This window comes from Microtus pennsylvanicus, chromosome 8 (genome assembly GCF_037038515.1).
Source record: "Microtus pennsylvanicus isolate mMicPen1 chromosome 8, mMicPen1.hap1, whole genome shotgun sequence".
Classification (NCBI taxonomy): Eukaryota; Metazoa; Chordata; class Mammalia; order Rodentia; family Cricetidae; genus Microtus; species Microtus pennsylvanicus.
In genome coordinates this window covers 73,284,992-73,302,509 of record NC_134586.1, presented here as the reverse complement: position 1 = coordinate 73,302,509, position 17,518 = coordinate 73,284,992, and the positions used below count along the sequence as shown (strand labels likewise).

At 45.2% G+C, this 17,518-nt stretch overlaps 1 long non-coding RNA gene across 4 annotated transcripts in view; it reads left to right on the top strand.

The window, feature by feature from the left end:
* The window catches only part of LOC142856405 (uncharacterized), a 56,728-nt gene that overhangs the window by 16,140 nt on the left and 23,070 nt on the right, over window positions 1–17,518 (top strand). For all 4 annotated transcript variants that reach the window (XR_012911639.1, XR_012911638.1, XR_012911641.1 and 1 more), the window contains one exon: window positions 3,388–3,537. This is a non-coding gene — a long non-coding RNA (uncharacterized LOC142856405). The remainder of the gene's footprint in view (window positions 1–3,387; window positions 3,538–17,518) is intronic.

Genomic DNA, 17,518 nt, shown 5'->3' with positions numbered 1-17,518 from the left:
TTCCCTGAGCTTCAGCTCATGTCCTTGTTTTCTTTTCTTTTACTGAACCAATCCAGACACACGGTAACCGGGTTAACCCGATAAATATCAGTAGGCCTGACCTTTCTCTCCAGGCCCTCCAGTCACGCTGACTCCCCAGCTCTGCCTCACTTGTGCTTAAACTGGATTAGCACTCAGTGCTGTAGGCAACAGGGCCCTGCACTTGGGCTTGCTGGCAATCAAAGCAGAGATTACCTTATTTGACGTAAAGCATTTTCCACTTGAGGATAAGATTCCCCGGGGAAATCCACTGGGGCTTATACATACATGACTTTAAATTGGATTTTAAAAATAGCCTGCCAGCTGTTTGCTAGGTCATGCTTGGGTTCTTGGCCTCGATTGCGGCTGTGTCCATTTGGGGAACAGGGGCTGCCAAGACTGCAGGGCTCTAGATGCCTGGAGACTGTCCCAGGAGCCCTGGCAGTTGTTGCCATGAAACCCGCAGATCCTGGCACCAAGGTCTAAGTGTCACGCAGAGAAAATAACCACATCATTTAACCCACGTCCCCCAGAGTGCACTGCAGCCCTGGGCTGCCTCTGCTCATACTGAGTCTGAAAGAAGAGAAATCAAACGGAGAACTGTTCCCACCAAGAGCGGTCTTCACACTTTTTGAGGATTTTTTTCTCTCTCAAAGTTTTATATCAATTTACTTAGTAATGGGTTTCATTAAGGCATTTTCATATGTGAATAAAATGTATTTTGATCACATGAGTCCCCTTTCTCCTTCTCTGTGCCTTTCCCATGCTCACTGATCTTCTTCCTCTTCTCAGCTGGTCTTCTGCTCTCGTGGTTTTTGTGATGTGTGCGTGTGCATGTGCACGTGTGTCCCAGTGAGTTTCATTAGGGCTACGGATGGGGCATGGGTAAATGGTTGTTCTTAGGAAGGTACATGGACAACTTAACAGTTGCTACACACTGAAAAAAATGTCTCTCCCTCACCCTATTAACTGTTAAGGATGGGTGGAACTTGGTGAGCTTCTCCTTGCTTCATGAGGGATTGCTGATGGGCCCGAGTTAGTGCTTGCCCTGTGTCAGCAACCACACTTGCTGAGAGTTCACAAATGCAGTAGCCATGGCCACATACTGGGGATAGTGTTCAGAAAGTCAGCCTCTTCCTCTGCTTCTTCAGCTCTTTCTGCCATGCCCTGTGTAGCATTTCCTAAGCCAAAAAAGGGGGTGATAGGAACCCCCAATTTATGGCTGAGCATTCAGTGCTCACTGAGTCCAGCACGGTGACCAGATAGTCATCTTATTAACAGCTGCCCATTGCAAAAAGAAGCTTAGCTGAGAGCAGCACTAACTTATGGGTGTAAGCATAGTTATTTAGAAGATAATTTGACAGGCGTATCATACCCGTTACCAAGCGACAGCAGTAGCTTCCTCCCTGTAGCCTATGGCCTCTGAACCATGCATTTTTGTCCAGTTTTACAATCCCAGACATTCTAAGAATTCCTTTCCATGGAGTGGGCCTCAAATGCAATTAGAAAGCAACTGGTTACCCCACAGCAGACTTGACACCATTGCACCAGTGGGCTCCTCTCACCTAGTGGGTCCATGCTGTGGCTCCCAGGGCCACAGCTGGATTTCAGTGTGTCCTACAGCCAGAGCATGCTGTGTCCTCAGCAGTGACATCTCACCGCCTAGTGGAATATTGCACACCTTTTGTGGCTGAATATTCTCGCTCTTTGTATAAACTTCAGGTGATACATACAGGGCATCTCACCCCCTTCTAGTCTTACTCTTTTATCATCAGCTCACAGCTTGAATGTCACTTTCTGGGGGGAAATGAGGGAAAGAAACATATGGAGCTTCAGAGCACAGTGTGCAGTGAATGCCTGTGTTTCTAGCAGAAGGACCAGGAGCTAAAGGGATTCCTTTGCTATATCATGGCAGGTTCTAGGGCAACCTGACCTACAAGAGACTATTGTGGAATAATCTTTTTGTTCAATGTGAAGATGTGTCACTCTGATTTATTTAATAAAAAGCTGAGTAGTCAATAGCAAGGCAGGATTTCCAGGCACAGAGGACGCTGGGAAAAAGAAAGGTGGAGTCGCCAGCCAGATGGAGAGGCAGCTGCATGGGCAGCACAGAGTATAAGTACCTGAGCCATGTAACACAATGTAGATTAAAAGAGAGGGGTTAGCCGGGCGATGGTGGCGCATGCCTTTAATCCCAGCACTCGGGAGGCAGAGGCAGGTGGATCTCTGTGAGTTCGAGACCAGCCTGGTCTACAGAGCTAGTTCCAGGACAGGCTCCAAAGCCACAGAGAAACCCTGTCTCGAAAAAGCAAAAAAAATAAAAAATAAAAAAAAAATAAAAGAGAGGGGTTTATTTAAGTTATAAAAGCTAGTTAGAAACAAGCCTAAGCTATTGGCTGAGTTTTCATAATTATATTAATTATAATCTCCTTGATTTGTGAGCTGACTGGTGGGACAGAGAAAGATTCACTACATACAGTACCCAACTTCTGGCCCTGTATATTCATGTAAGGCCTAAAAAAGCTTAAAAGAAAAGTTGGGGACATGGAATCAGACACAGCTTCCTGGTGACCGCGTCTCTTGGGTAGGCTTGGTGTATGGAGACTGCCTGCCTGCTGGAACCAGCCACCAGCACCATGTGCCAGCGCCGTGCACTAAGCCGAGCCATGCCAGCAGCTGACGTAGCAGTTTAAGATTTGTCTCACTTGCTCAGAGAATGCTGCAGATGCTCGGTAAAGACAGAGGCGGATGGGGAAAAAAACTCTAAACAGGTTACAGTGTGTTTAAAAAAATGTGGGCTTAAAAAAAAATGGGTCTAAATGGTCATAGAAAAAAAAGTAGTTTATATCATGACAAGTTCCAGGGCAACCTGAGCTACAAGAGACCCTGTTTAAAAACAAAACGAAACAAACATCCAACAACAACACCAAAATATATATAGTATAACACAATGTATAGCTAACGTTGTGGTGCAGGCCTGTAACCCTAGCTAGTGAGAGGTTGAGGCAAGAAGGTCTCAAGTTCAAGTTCTGTTTGAACTACCGAGCCAAGCCTGAGCAACCTGTTGAAATCTCATCTCAATTCGTAAGTAAATGGAGGTCTAGGGGTAAAGATCTGTGGAAGAGCACCTCCCTAGACGTTAATCCCCAGTAAAGAAAAAGCAGGGGGACATGGGAAGAAACCGACCCCATTCAGGCTGTTGTGAGCTGAGGAGCAAATGAGTTAGTGCGGACTGTATGGACCACGGCAAAGTGTTCAGTAGCTGTGCATCCACCCGGCCGCTCTCCAGCTTGACTGCCTGAGCCTTCTGTGCTCCTCTAGCTCAGTCTTTGTTTATCTTTGTGGCTTAATGATCGCTTCCTCCATCAGACCAGGAACTTCCCAGTCTTTACAACCTAAACCATCTCGGCCTCTCAAACACTCAAGAAATGTTTGTGCCTATGATAAGAAATGAACTCTCTGAAAGAAGAAATCCTAAAACCCAGCTGGGATCCAGAAAACAGACTCTCAGGCCCGCAGGTCAGTCTCTCCTTCATCTGTGTTTGCTCAGTCTGTAAACTTGGCCTTTTCATGTGGTTGGTCTGACTGTTAAACAGAGAGAGACTGATGAGTTTGGAGTTCCGGGATCATGAGGATAAAGCTTTATAATCAAGTCTTTTGCAGGGGACCTCTGTCCCTATCAAGTTTTTCAAATTGTAATTCAATATTAAATGTATGTTAAAGAGGGCTATGAGGTGGATCAGAGGGGAGAGGCACTTGCAGCCAAGCCTGGCCGTCTGAATTTGATCCCTGGGACCCACGAGGTGGGAGAAGAGAACAGACTCCTGCAAGTTGTCCGCCCCTTCTCACTGGAATGTGGTGCATATAAACTGTTCGTACCAGCAACAACACAAACCCGTGTAGGAAACCTACTTTTTCATTACCTCTCTTTTGCTCCACTACCAAACTCATCCATTCCCACGGAATAAAATTTAAAAACCAGCCTGCCAAAGCATGCAAGGCTTTTCCCCAAGTCATTTGACCCTTTACACCCCCCTGCAGCAGCCTGTACAAACACATGTCACAGAAGCATTTGCCCAGTGCAAGACCCTCAGAGTCAGCCACAGAGTGGGTTTGAAATTCCCGCTTAGAGACGCGGCTCTCCTTTAGTCTAGCGGGATGGCTTAGTACATAGAGGAACTTGCTACCAGGCTTGACAATCTGCATTTTATTCCCAGGATCCACATGATAGAAGGAGACAACCAATTCTTGTAAGTTGTCCTTTGACCTTTGTATACTGTAAATGTGAGCGCATGCACAAACACACGTAGATACACAGACAATAAATAGCTGCAATTAAAAAAAACCTGAGTCCCTGTCTTCATTACTATCTATTGTCTGCATCCACCGTCCTGTCTTCTCCAATAAACTCCCAACACTAAGGTTCTCAGACACAGCTGGCCTATGTCAGCCCTTGCAACTTTGATTTGGGCCTCTCTCTTGCCTGTAATCCCAGTTTCCCATTTTCAAGCCCCACCCACCCATTTTCTGAGGTCTACCTCTAAACCTTCAGACCTTTGACTGTCTCTTCTCAACTTTTCTTCTGACCCAGAGCATAAAGCTAGCTCTGCACAGACTGTTGGGTGGGCTTTAGATCCTATAGGTCAGGAATAATGGCACCAACTTGCAACACACAGGGCCTCCACACACTCTGTCCAATAACTACTGTTTTAGGATGCAATGATAAACATCGCAGTAGAAAACAACAGAGTAAGTCTCTCATTCTCTGTTTCACATTGAGCATTCCTTCCTGACCCTCCCCCTGATAACAACAACAACAAAAATATCTGTTAAAGACAGATCAGTCCAACTTCTTTATCTTGTCAAGCAAGGAAACAGAAGTCTAAAGAACAGGGAAGCTGAAAAACAAACTAATCCATTCTTTTAATGACTCGGATGGCCTAGGAAAGATAAACAAGCAGCTGGACCCGGGACAAAAGGTCAGCAGCTGTTGAGGGAAGCAGGCCAGGTGCCTCTGAGGCTCAGCAGGCCAAAGCCTGGGCTGGGGTGAGTTGTGGAAGGAAAGTTTATCAGCCAGAGTCTCAAACCAAATCCCTAGACCCGGCCCTGAAACACCAGTTGATCAGTACTATGTGTGAGCAAATGTCGGCATATCAAATCCAGAGGTGGTGACACACATCTGTAATCCCAGTCATCAGGATGCCAAGGCAGGAGGTTTGGGCATAATGGTGCATGCCTGTAATTCCAGTCCTTAAAAGGTGGAGGCAGGAGAATTAGGAGTTCAAAACCAGCCTTGGCTGTATGACAATCGGTCACAACAACAAAAATCACAAAAAGTCAGACATGGTGGCCCAGAAACCTACCTGCCTCTGCCTTTTGAGTGCTGGGATTAAAGACATGATCCATGGGGGGTTGTTTTTAATTGTTATTTGTTCTGTGGTATGGGGGCTGCATCCAGAGCTCCATGTATAGCAGGCAAAAGCTCTACCACCCAGCTACAGTCCTTGCCCTGCCACTGTGTGGCTTTTTTAAATCAGGGTTTTATTCTTAGGCTGGCCTCAATAAGTTGTCTCTTATAATAATAATATAATAAGTTGTCTCAATAAGTTGACTCTGAACTTGGTTTTGTACTTGTGGAATTTTTTTGTTTTGTTTTGTTTTCTCCCAACAGTGAATATATTCACTAAGAAAATGTGAAAAAGAACTTCTGAGATTGATAGGGGCTCCAGGGCAGGAACATTGTGTTGTCGTTGTTACTGTTGCTTTGAGTTTTAGAGAAAGGTTTATTATATATTCATAGATGGGAGCTTAAAGAGGGAGGGAGAGCCACACTGTTTGAGTTAGGCTTGAAGTCAGTCATGAGGCAGAAAGGGGAGCTTTAGAAAAAGTGAAAAAGTCCAAAGTACTGGAAAAAGCATACTTCGACTCAGGTCGCCATCCAAAAGAAAGGTGGAAAGGCCTGCTTCTCTAGGGTTTTCCATTTTTGTTGTTGTTTTATTTTGTTTTTGAGACAGAGACTCACTAAGTTGCTCTGGCTGGCCTGGAACTCACTATTTATCAATAGATGAGGTGAAGAGATTAGTCTGCCTGTCTCTAAGTGCTCAGGAACAGGCTTGTGCCACCACATCAGACTCATTCTGGGCTTTTTTGAGGCAGGACTTCAATATATCTCCCTGGCTGGCCAAGCGCTTGCTCTGTAAGTGAGTCTGGTCCTGGACTTGCAGTGGCCCTCTGCCTCTCCCCCTGAACACAGGGACTTCAGGACGTGTGCTACCGTGCCCGGTTCACAGAAGTGTTTGGGAGGATAAGTAAAGTTCATTGAAGAGAAGACAGGGCTAGGAAGGTGTTCATTTGGTACAGTGACTCTACTGTGCATACAGACCTGGGTTTGGTCTCTGGCGCTGTGACCCAGGAATAGTGGTATATGCTCATAATCCTAGCGCTGTGAAGTGGAAGCAGGAAGATCAGAAATTCAAGATCACCGTCCATTACACAGCAAGTTCACAAAGGGTGAAAAGAACAAACATTGTCCTAGGAAGGACATCTCTGTGAAGAAACACTCAGCTCAAGACCTACATGGATTGATGGCTATCAAAGACTTTGAGAGTTCGGGATGTGTTTTCTTGCATTTCCTTATTTCATTCTGCCCATATCGGCAAATCCCATCTTTATAAAACTTCCCTTTCACCTTGGGGCTGTTCCTTATGGCTGAGTCTAAACCAAGCCCTTGGCAACCCGACCAGCTTCTGCCTTCATAGGACTCCTTGTTCCCTTCACATGGCCAGTCTCCTCGCTACTTGAGGCACCGGATACCATGTCCTGCCTTGTCCCCAGCTCTGCTTGGGGGCTCAGCAGTTCTTTGCTGCCTGTAGCTGATATTCTGCATGAAAAGCTCTGTGTGACCCATATTATTTGGCAAGTGTAGCCCCTCATCAATCATTGTCTTTCTGTTAAATCAAGTAACCCAGTAGAAGGGAAGTTCTCAAGGGCAAGAACCTGAGGACCACTAATGGGCAGAAACCTGGTTTTTGATTTTAGTTTGTGCTGCATGTCACTCTAGTTTATGCATGGTCTTATTCACTCTAAATATTGCTTCAGGTAGGTAGTCACCTCTGATTCCAGAGCCATCAGTTTGGAAGATCTCCTCTCCTGGTCTCAGTTGTGGTCCAGCCTTCTACCTCTAGGCTGTGCAACATCCAATGATAAATAACCCAGCCAGTGTCGGCCAGTGTGGATGGCTCCTTGTCTTAGCACATTCACTTCTAGGTAGTTATTTCAAGCCACAAATGGGCATTATCTCTTCTTTTCCACCTTAAACCATGTTATCTACCTCATTAACTCTTATTCAAGCCTCAAAGGCCCATCCAGAGCCCCTCCATTTATTCTGACAGAGTCTCTGCAGTTTTTGAAAGACCAGAGTGATGATTCCCACTTGAGACAAATATAGTATTCCTTACCATGCTTGTTGGCAGTTGTTTCTCTGTGCATACCCTACTAGTCTGAAGCATTCAGAACTCAGTAATTAGGATTGTTTGCATGTGAAGGGTCCCTCAATTCCCCTGTAAATCTAGACTGTAGCTGGGATGCTGTGTAGTCCTCTTAAGTGGTAGGTGAATGGGGACATCTGACTTTCCCTAGGTCCCCTCACTGTGAGGGCTTTCGCCCAAGACCTAGACCTCCCTCTGAGTCTCACTGTGAGCAGTCCTCAGAACCCTATCCACCCTGTCTCTAAATCAGATGAAAACAATGAGAGATTGAGTTCTTTAAACAAGCTTTGAGGAATAACTACTAACATCCTTTGTCTGACTACAGTTTACAATAGCTTACTGTATATTTTACAAAGAACTAGAAGAGGGTTTTTTTTACGTTTATTTATGAGTGGTATGTGTGCACACATACCATAATGCATGTGTGGAGGTCAAAGGTCAGTTTGTAGGAGTCAGCTCTCTCCTTCTACCATGTGGGTTTCAGGAATAGAGCTCAGGTCATGAAGCCTGACAGCCAGCATCTTTCTTGCTGAACAGTTTCTTCAGAAGATAGAAATCTGAACAGAGAAATAAAGAGAGAAAATGCTAATTTTCTTGATTTGACTATGACACTATATATGCATTGTACTGTTACACTTTGCCCCATAAATATGGACAGTTATTATGTGTCAACTAAAAAGGAAAAATCTCAACCTCCTTAGTGATACATGCCTGTGACCACAGAGCTTGGCGGTCAAGGCAAAAGGATCACTAAACCAACCAAGAAAAGAAGAACACACCAAGATTTTTCTTTAACATTCTATTAGTAAATACCAGTCAGTTTGAACCAAAATATTAAAAACATTTTTGTTTTACCTTCCTGACTTTGTGGTCAAGTTTAGAAATAAAATATTGTCAGGCCACCTATTATTGTGTTTATCGCTGTGAGATCCAGCTCTTTTGGAACTCAGCACTCATGAGCATTTTAGGAAGAAGACTTCAAGTGCCTGCCTTTTAGTGGCAGTATCAACTTTTGTTGGTTTGTTTCTTTGAGACAGGGTCCCGGCTGGCCTGGAAGTCGATAGGTAGAGCAGGCTGGTCTTAAACTCAGAGCTCTGCTTGCCTCGGCCTCCCAAGTGCTGGGATTAAAGGTGCATGGCACCGCTCCTGCTCACATAGCAACAACTAAACAAAAACCCAGCACGTTATTTTAAGTTGTTCCTGAAATTGTGAAACTCAGAAAGCACAAACACAGAGCACACAGAATAATGGGTTTTGTTTTGTTTTTTAAAGTGCATGTGCTTCCTGGTGAAATATCTGAGGGGAGAAGTAAGAACTGGCATTTTGCCAAGCAGGGTCTCACAGGATGGCAATCCCAGCATTTAGCAGGTGGAAGCAGAAGGGTCATGAGTTCAGGACCAGCCTCGGTTTCATAGCACATTCCAAGCCAGCTTGGGCTACAAAATCCCCTGTCTCAAACAAACAAACTAGTCTCTTTTATCCAATGCTAATTCTTGAACCTAGGGTCTTGTACATGCTGAGAAAAAACTTTATTACTGAGCCAGGCCCCCAGCAAGAACTGGCTTTAAAACTTTTTAGCACACATTTATTTATTCATTTTGTGTGTGTGTGTGTGTGTGTGTGTGTGTGTGTGTGTGTGTGCATGTGTGTGTAATGGTGGCCACAGAGGTCAGGGGACAACTGTGGGAGTTTGTACTCTCTCTCCACCATATGGGTCTTGAGGGACTAAACCCAGGTCTTCATGCTTGGTGACAGGTGCCTTTTCATGCTGAGCTCATCTTCAAAGTGGAGATAAAAATGCCATTGAGTGTGAAGGCTATAGTGCCTATAAGACATAACCCGGGTCCCCTGACTCATTAAGTGACAGTATCTGTCAGAATCGTGTCGAGAAACAGAAGGTCCACTCTGGTCTGATCATTTCAGCAGAATTCAACGTGAGAATGTCAACGTAAGGTCAGGGTGCGGCAACTGTAGGGCTAGTTTTGAGACTCTGTGAGGTCTGCATGGGAGATGGGGAGGCTTTGAAAGATACTGGAACCCAGAAAGCTGCCGACACCATCCAGGTCAGAGAATGGAGAGGAACTGAGTCCGATTCCTCTTGCCTTTTCCCCACTGGCTCTGGAGAGATCCTCTTTGGCCTCTTTGGATGTCAAATATTAAGAGGTTATGTTGAAGTCCATGTATGGGTCAGCCTCCGGGGCACAAAACAAGGGACAGAAGTAAAAAGTGGCTTGGAGGTGAAGTCAACAAGCAGAAATAGTATGTACAGAGGTATATCCTCGCTAAACCTTCAAGTTCTTAAAGGCAAAATAATAATAAACAGAAATAAAATTATTATATGAAGCAATGGTTATATGCATTAAATATAATAATTTGTCAGCTATTCCACAATAATGACATCAATTATTAAAAGCAAAACCACTCTTGACAACCTCAGACTTCTGATCCCTGCTTGCTATGGACTTTCCACCACACTATGACTTAGACATAGTCCAAGCGTAGAATTCTAGGGGAAGTTCCATGAGAGATTACCCACGGACCCACAGTATCCCTCAGCATTACATTTTAAGTTAGTTTCCTTAAAAAGGGTAGTGTTTGTATTAGTTTCTACAAGTAGTAGGCAAGCAATCCCCTGGGAATTGCAATCAGAATGAGTCCAGGCAGCTGGATGGTGGACTGGGCCAAGATGGTGGGGTCAGGAGGTTAAGAAAGCTTTCTCTGCAAGCATTGCTGGTCCACAGCCATCACCTCTGTCAAAGGTGCCCTGCAGTCTTTAAGGCAGCTACACTGGGCACTAGCCACTGGCTGTCAGAGCTTGGGGGGGGGGAGCCAATCTTACTACCTACTGCACCTGCCAGCTGAAGAACCCCCAGGAGAGCTGCCTCGCACCATTGGCTCCGAAGATGGTGCAATTGACACTTGGCTGCACCGCCTTTCTCTGAAACGCCCCTGGCATGAGACTCTGGGTTTTATGGTGGCATGAGACTCTGGGTTTTATGAGAGGAAACATCTTCGGGGCAGAACCTTCTATCTTGGATGAGGTTTTTATTTACCTTTCTCCCCAGTTCTCTGGGGGCAAAAGTCATAAAAGAGTTTCATGGCAGTGACCTCTTCCAGACCCTGGAGCTTAGAGGGTAGGGTAATGAGAACTGCAGGAACCCAGTGTTCTCAGAAAGCACACATCCAGACGTCATGGAGAAAGAATTCTCAGTTCCTGTCCTGGCAGAATTGATTCCAGAGAAATGAAGTGATGGTCACATGCAGCTCTCAGGGGGCTGGGTGCTCCTGTTCCCGAAAGAAATGTCACTGGAGTCTACAAACAGTAGCCCAAGGAAACAAGAAAAGAAAGGGAGAAAAAAGAGAAAAAGAAAAAGGACTTTCTTATGTGTATGAATGTCTTGCCTGGATGTGTGTATCTATGTATACCACATGTGGGCCTGGTGCTCGCAGAGGTCAAAGGAGGGCTTTGGATTCCCTGGAACTGGCGCTACTGATAGTTGTGAGCTACCATGTGGGTGCTGGAAATCAAACCCAGGTCTTCTGCAAGAGCAGCAGTCAGTGCTTTAAACTGCCAACCTGTCTCTCTAGTCCTGTGCCTGCACTTGAAAAAAAAATTTTTTTTAACCCTGGCAATGCTGAAGCATGCATGGCTGCCCGTATATGGCGGTTCTGTTGAACTTGTCCATATTGGGTTTCATGGTCTAAGCTGATGAGGACATCTGACCAGGTCCTAAGTGGCTGCTCTTAGGAGACTAATAAAACTAAAGTCTTTCTCCCACATCTCAACCAAATACTACCCTATGCACGGTGTATGCCTTCCTACTGCAGGTGAGGATGTTCCCCCCACTACTCTATTCATAAGCTATTTCTCTGGCACTATTAAAACTGATTATAATTATAAAGAATTGTAAAGCTAAACCAATGATTTCTCATAAAATTGCTTCAGACAAGATGTTCCTGCCTCAGGACTTTTGCATTTGCTGATTTGTTTGTTATTTATTTTAGAGATATTTTAATTACATTTTGTGTGCCTGTGTGTGCATGAGTGTGCGTGCGCGTGTGTGTGTGTGTGTGTGTATACACAACTTACATGAGTCAGCTCTCTCCTTCCGCCATGTGGGTCCTGGGGATTGAACTCGGGTCATCAGGCTTGGCAGCAGGCACCTTTACTTTACCTGTGCCACCCACCGGTCTTTGTTTGTTTGTTTACTTATTTAATGTATGTATGTGGATGTCTGATATGTGCACCATGTATGCGCGGGAACCTAGAGAATTCAGAAGAGGCATGTGATCTCTTGGAAGTAGAGCTAGAGGCAGTTGTGAGCTGTCTTGTGGGTGCTGGAGCCAACCCTTTGCCAGAGTAGTGAGCGCTCTTCAACCACTGAGCCACCTTTTCAATTCCCTTGTTTGTGCCTTTAAAATTTTTTTAGATATATTTATTATTTTTATTTTATGTGCGCGAGTGTTTTGCCTGTGAGCGTATCTGAGCACCATGTATATACCTGGTGCCCAAAGAGGCCATAATAGAGTATCAAATCCCCTGAAACTGGAGTTACAGATGTTTGTGATAGGAGTTTGAGGAACTGAATCAGGGCCTCTGGAAGAGCAATTGGTGCTCTTAAGTGCTGACCATCTCTCCAATCTCTCCCACCCCCTGTTTTTGTTTTTTTCATTCAAGGTTTCGTGTGGACCCACTTGGCCTTGAATTCCATGCACTCGGCTTTGCTGTTGTTTCTGTTTAGTTCTGGGGATTGAACTCAGGGCCTGTGCATACTAGGTGAGTGGTCCACCTTCTTTCTTTCTTTACTTAACGGCTTAGTTTTCTGGTTGGTTTTCAGGCCAGCTTCTAATTCTCTATATAGCTGATCTTGCCTTTGCCCTCGGAGTACTGGGACTTCAGGAGTGAGCCAATCCTACTGACTTGTTCTTATTATAGTAAAATATACATGACATAAAATTTATCATTGTCACTTTCCTCTTTCCTCTTAGGGTGCTTGTTACTGTTTTCCAGTACTGGTCATCAAACCCACAGCCTCCTGCATGCTAGGCAGGCATACCCCACTAAGCTGCCTTCCTGGCTCCGTTACATTAAGTGCATGCACAGGCTAGGTAACACAGCCACTACCAGTAGCATCTCCAGAGCTTTTCCGTCTTCTCAGCTGAAACTGTGCCTTTTAAGCACTAAGCACTTTTAAAACCAACCCTCCTGGCCCCTCCAGTCCTCATACTACTTCCTGCTTCCGTGGTTTCTTTTTCTGGCTCTGGGAATTAAAGCTTAGGTCCTCAGCCATGATAAGCAAGTTCTCTACCACTGAGCCATGCCCTCAGTTCCTTTAAAAACAAACAAACTTCTTTTTATTTTGAGCCGGTCTCCCAAGCTCAAGGGCTAGTCTTGAGCTTATGGTGTAACTCAGACAGGCCTTGAACTGTCATCCCCAAATAGCTGGATTGTGTGCAGGTCTGTGCTGCCAGGCTCAGCCTGTCTATAATCTGGACTCTACTGGGTACCTCGTGCAGCATTTGTGTTCTAGAGGCTGGTTTATTTCACTCAGCATAAGGGCTTCAAGAGCTAATACACACTGTAGCATATGTGAGAGTTCATTCCTTTTCAAAGCTCCATAGTATTTATTCGTATGTTGAGTCCATGCTTGTTTGTACACGGGACAACGGACGTCTGAGTTGATTCTACCCGTTGGCTATTGTGAATGATACCACCGTGAGTACCCGAGTTCAGTTCTTTGTCTTCAAGCCCCTGCTTTCAAATCTTCTGTGCTCTGTCCTACAAGTGGAATCACTGGATCCAGCCAGGTGTTCTAATGCATGCCTGCTATTCTAGTACTTGAGAGATGAGGCAGGGGAATCTGGAGTTCAAGGTCATCCTTACCCACATAGTGAGTTTGAGACCTACGTGGCCTACCCTGAGACCCTGACTCAAAAACCAAACAGGAGAATCAGTAGTCAGCTAATGGTCACTTCGAGGAGGGAGAGACATTTTCTTCAGTGTTGTAACCACTGGTAAGTTGTCCATACTTCTGTAAATAACCCTACTGTAAGTCATTGGGACACAAGTTCATGCGTGCACGCACAGTACACACATACATACACACAAACACACACATATCCACATGCATACACACACATACACACATATACACATACATATACACACACCTACACACATATACACATACACACACACACCTATGCACACACCTACACAAATATATACATACATACGTACACACACATACACACATGCACTCACACATACACAAGAATACATAAAAATAAAAGGGGAACTCACTGGAAAGGAGGGGATCAGAGTGTGAGGAAAGCAAGGAAGAAGAATGAGGGTGAATACGATCCAAATACATTATATACTGCCGCGTCTGGATGCTGAGACTGGCGGGGGAGGGGGGTGCCTGGATTGAGACATGAAGGCTTCTTTTCAGGTGGAAGAACAGCAGGCACAGCAATCAGCCCCGAGCTAAAGCCTTTTATACCTCTACTGTGTCTGTAGGAAACCACCATCCAGAAAGAACACAAACATCCTTGTCAATTACAGACCACAGGAAGTTCCACTGTCGGTCAGAGGGAGTGAGGGCAGTTAGGTTACAACAATATACATGTATGAAAATGTCATCATGAGACCTATTATAATATGAACTTAATATATGCTAACATAAAAAAACTGAATTAAATGGCAATTTTTTAAATGCTGGATCAAATGGCAATTTTTTAAATCCAAGATCTTGTACTGGTTAAGTTAGGTGTATCTACTGTTGCCAAACTCAAGTCCAGTTACCTGTTGCATGACAGGCCAGTCCAAGCTGGGAAACAAGGTGTTGAGGCCAGGTGGGTGGTTCTGTTGGGAGAGTCAGCTCAGTGAGAAGATGGAGGACCCTTGTCCATAGTTTTCCTGACAGAAAGTTCAATTAGGAGTGGTTTATAAAACGTGGACCCGGCTGGGAGATGGCTCAGCAGCTAAGAGCACTTGTTGGTTTTGCAGAGGACCTGGTTTCAATTCCCAGCACCCACACGGTGTCTCACAACCATCTGTAACTTCAATTTCAGGGGATCTGACACCCTATTCTGGCCTCCTTGGGCACCAGGCACACACATGGTGCATATACATACATGCAGGCAACCCCCCCCCACACACACATAAATAAATCATAAAGAATAAAGGCAAATGGTTGCCGGGTGTCCCCAGACTCCTGGTGGGAAAGGCTGATTGCAGTGCCTGCTCACGTGGGTGAACCTGAGCAGACATGTGCTGTCCTGTGACTGCTCACAAGATCCTTTTCCGTTCTGCAGACCCCGAGAACAAAGATCATTATTTCTGCGCGCTATCCTTGTCATCAGTTGTTTCCTCCCGTGAGGTTTCTGAGTTCCTGGCGTATTACGTAATGTGCTATCCAACTGGGGCAGCCTCCTCGAGGCCCTCCTGACTGCCAAACTCAGGTTACTGAAAGAAAACCTAAAATGCATAGTTTCACTACCACTGAGCCATGTTCCTTTCCTAAAACCATTCTACTTTTTATTTCCTTCTATGTGTATAAGCCTGCATGTCTATATGTATACTATGTGTATACAGGTGCCTCTAGAGGCCAGAGAAGAACACCAGATTTCCTGGAACTGGAGTTCCTGGGAGCTGTAGACCACTTATGTGGATGCTGGGAACTGAACCTGAATCCTCTTTAAGAGCAACAAGTGTTTCTAACTTCTGAGCCATCTCTCTAGTCCTCTCAAGTGGTAAGTCTAATGTTCAGTTTTCGGAGACTGCCATGTTGGGGCTGCGTTGTTTTACCTCCCATCGACCCCTCTAACCTACTGTTGCTTATATATTAGTTTATTTAGTGGCTTTTCCACCCGCACTTGGATGGCAGCTCCGCAACTGTGGGGATTCACTTCTGAATACTTAGACGTTTGCACATGGTAACCAGATTAGTAAGGATTTGTTAAATGAATGAGCTGGCTTGGTGCTTCTGACCTCAGTTTTGCATCATCCTGAACCTTCAAGCCTAGCTTAATACCCACATAGCTTTCTTTGGTCCCTATCGTGAGAACCATCTTGCAATGCTTCCTCCTTTATGCTTTGTCGTCTGGTTGTCTGCGAGCTGGAAAGCATCTCTGAGTACTAACTTCCTTAACACTGGAAGCTTTCAAATTGTGTGTGTATGTGTGTGTGTGTGTGTGTGTGTTAGGAGACTATGTGTGCAGGTCAAAGAACAACTTTGGGAAATCTGTTCTCCTTCTATCTCATTGAGGCAGTGGCTCTCATTTATTTTTTAGATTTATTTTGTTTTAAATTATGTGTCTATCAGAGTCCAGAAGAGGCCTTCAAAGCCTGGAGCTAGAGTCATAGGAGGCTGTGAACTGTCTAACATGGGTGCTGGCAGCCAAACTGGGGTTCTTAACCACTGAGTTCTCTCTTCAGCCTCTCGCTATTGTTTCTGCTGCTGCCCTGCACACTCAAGGCTAGTTGTCCTAATTATGTAACTCTCCTGCCTCTACCTCCCATAGGATTAATGGGATTAGATGTACACCAAATCTCCTTTTTAAAAAAAGGTTCCAGTGGGTGAAGTTAGGTCATCGGTCTTGTACTTTTACCCATTGAGCCATCTTTAGGTTGTCACTGGTCCTCTGCCACCATTGTCTTTGCTGTCTCTCCAGCCCTGGAGATGTGTATAGGCTCAGTAGACACAGGAAAGCGATGGTCCCGTTGCGTAGTGCCTAAGTAGTCACTGCACTTGAGCAGCCCAGAGCTTTCCAGGACTAATTACATGGAGAATTCCCGCACATATGGTCTTGACAAGAGCCTGTTTCTTCTGTTCTAATGAGAATATTGGACCTGAGACCTGCTGGCTTTCTCTTAGGTAGTGCATATGCTGTGGATCAAGCCCTTAGCAGGAAGCTTTGAGCGCTCGCAGTGTGATAGAGGTGAAATAAAGATATAAAGAGGAGTTAAGGTCCAGTGTGTGGTATACTCCTGTAATCCTGGCTTTGTGGGGTAAAGGTACATGGATCAAGGAGTTCAATGCCAGGCTTAGCAAATTCAAGGCTAGCCTAGACTATGTGAGATCCAGTTTCAAGAAATTAGAAAAGAAGTCTGGGAATATAACTCAGTACAGTGGTTGCTTAACAGGGAGAAAACCTTGGGCTTAATCCCCAACGATAAATAAATCAGACATGGGAGAATATATTTGCGGTCCCCAAATCCCAACACTCAGAAGGGAGGCCAGGAATTCAAAAGTTCAAGGTCACACTTTGTGGCTTCATAATGAGTCTTGTTTAGCCTGAGCTTCAGGAGACTCTAGCAAATAACAAAAAACAAAAAAGCCCAGACAACAAGCAACCCATGGGACTGGGAGGTAGGTCAGCCAAGTGTCTGTTGTACCGTCGTGCAAGCATGAAGGCTGAATTTGGACATCCAGAACCCACGTGAGTGCTGAGAATCTGTAACCCCAGTGCTGGGGGGCAGAGGGCAGACTCAGACAGGTCTTGAAAGCTCACTGGCTAGACAGCCCACTCGGATCATCCAGTTCAGGTTCATTGAGGGACTTTATCTCAAAAAATAAGGAAAATAAGGAGGTGCTTGAGGGATGGTTCAGCTATTAACAGCACTTTGCTGCTCTTCCAGGGGACCTATGCTAGTTCCCAGCACCCATTGCTGGCTCATAACTGCCTGAAACTCCGGTTGCAGGGTACCCAAGGCCTCTGGCCCATGTGCTCTTACACAAATATAAAGACACAATTTTTAAAAGATCTTAAAATGAGGAGGAACAGTTACGGTGGCACATACCTTTAATCCCAGCACTCAGGAGGCAGAGGCAGGCAGATTTCTGTGAGTTCGAGGCCAGCCTGGTCTACAAAGAGAGCTTCAGGCCAGCCACGGCTATAGTGAAACCCTGTCTCAAAGGAGGAGGGGAGGATTGGGCTGGAGAGATGGCTCAGTACTTGTTGCTCTTGCAGAGGACCTGGGTTTGGTTCCCAGCACCCATATGGTAGCT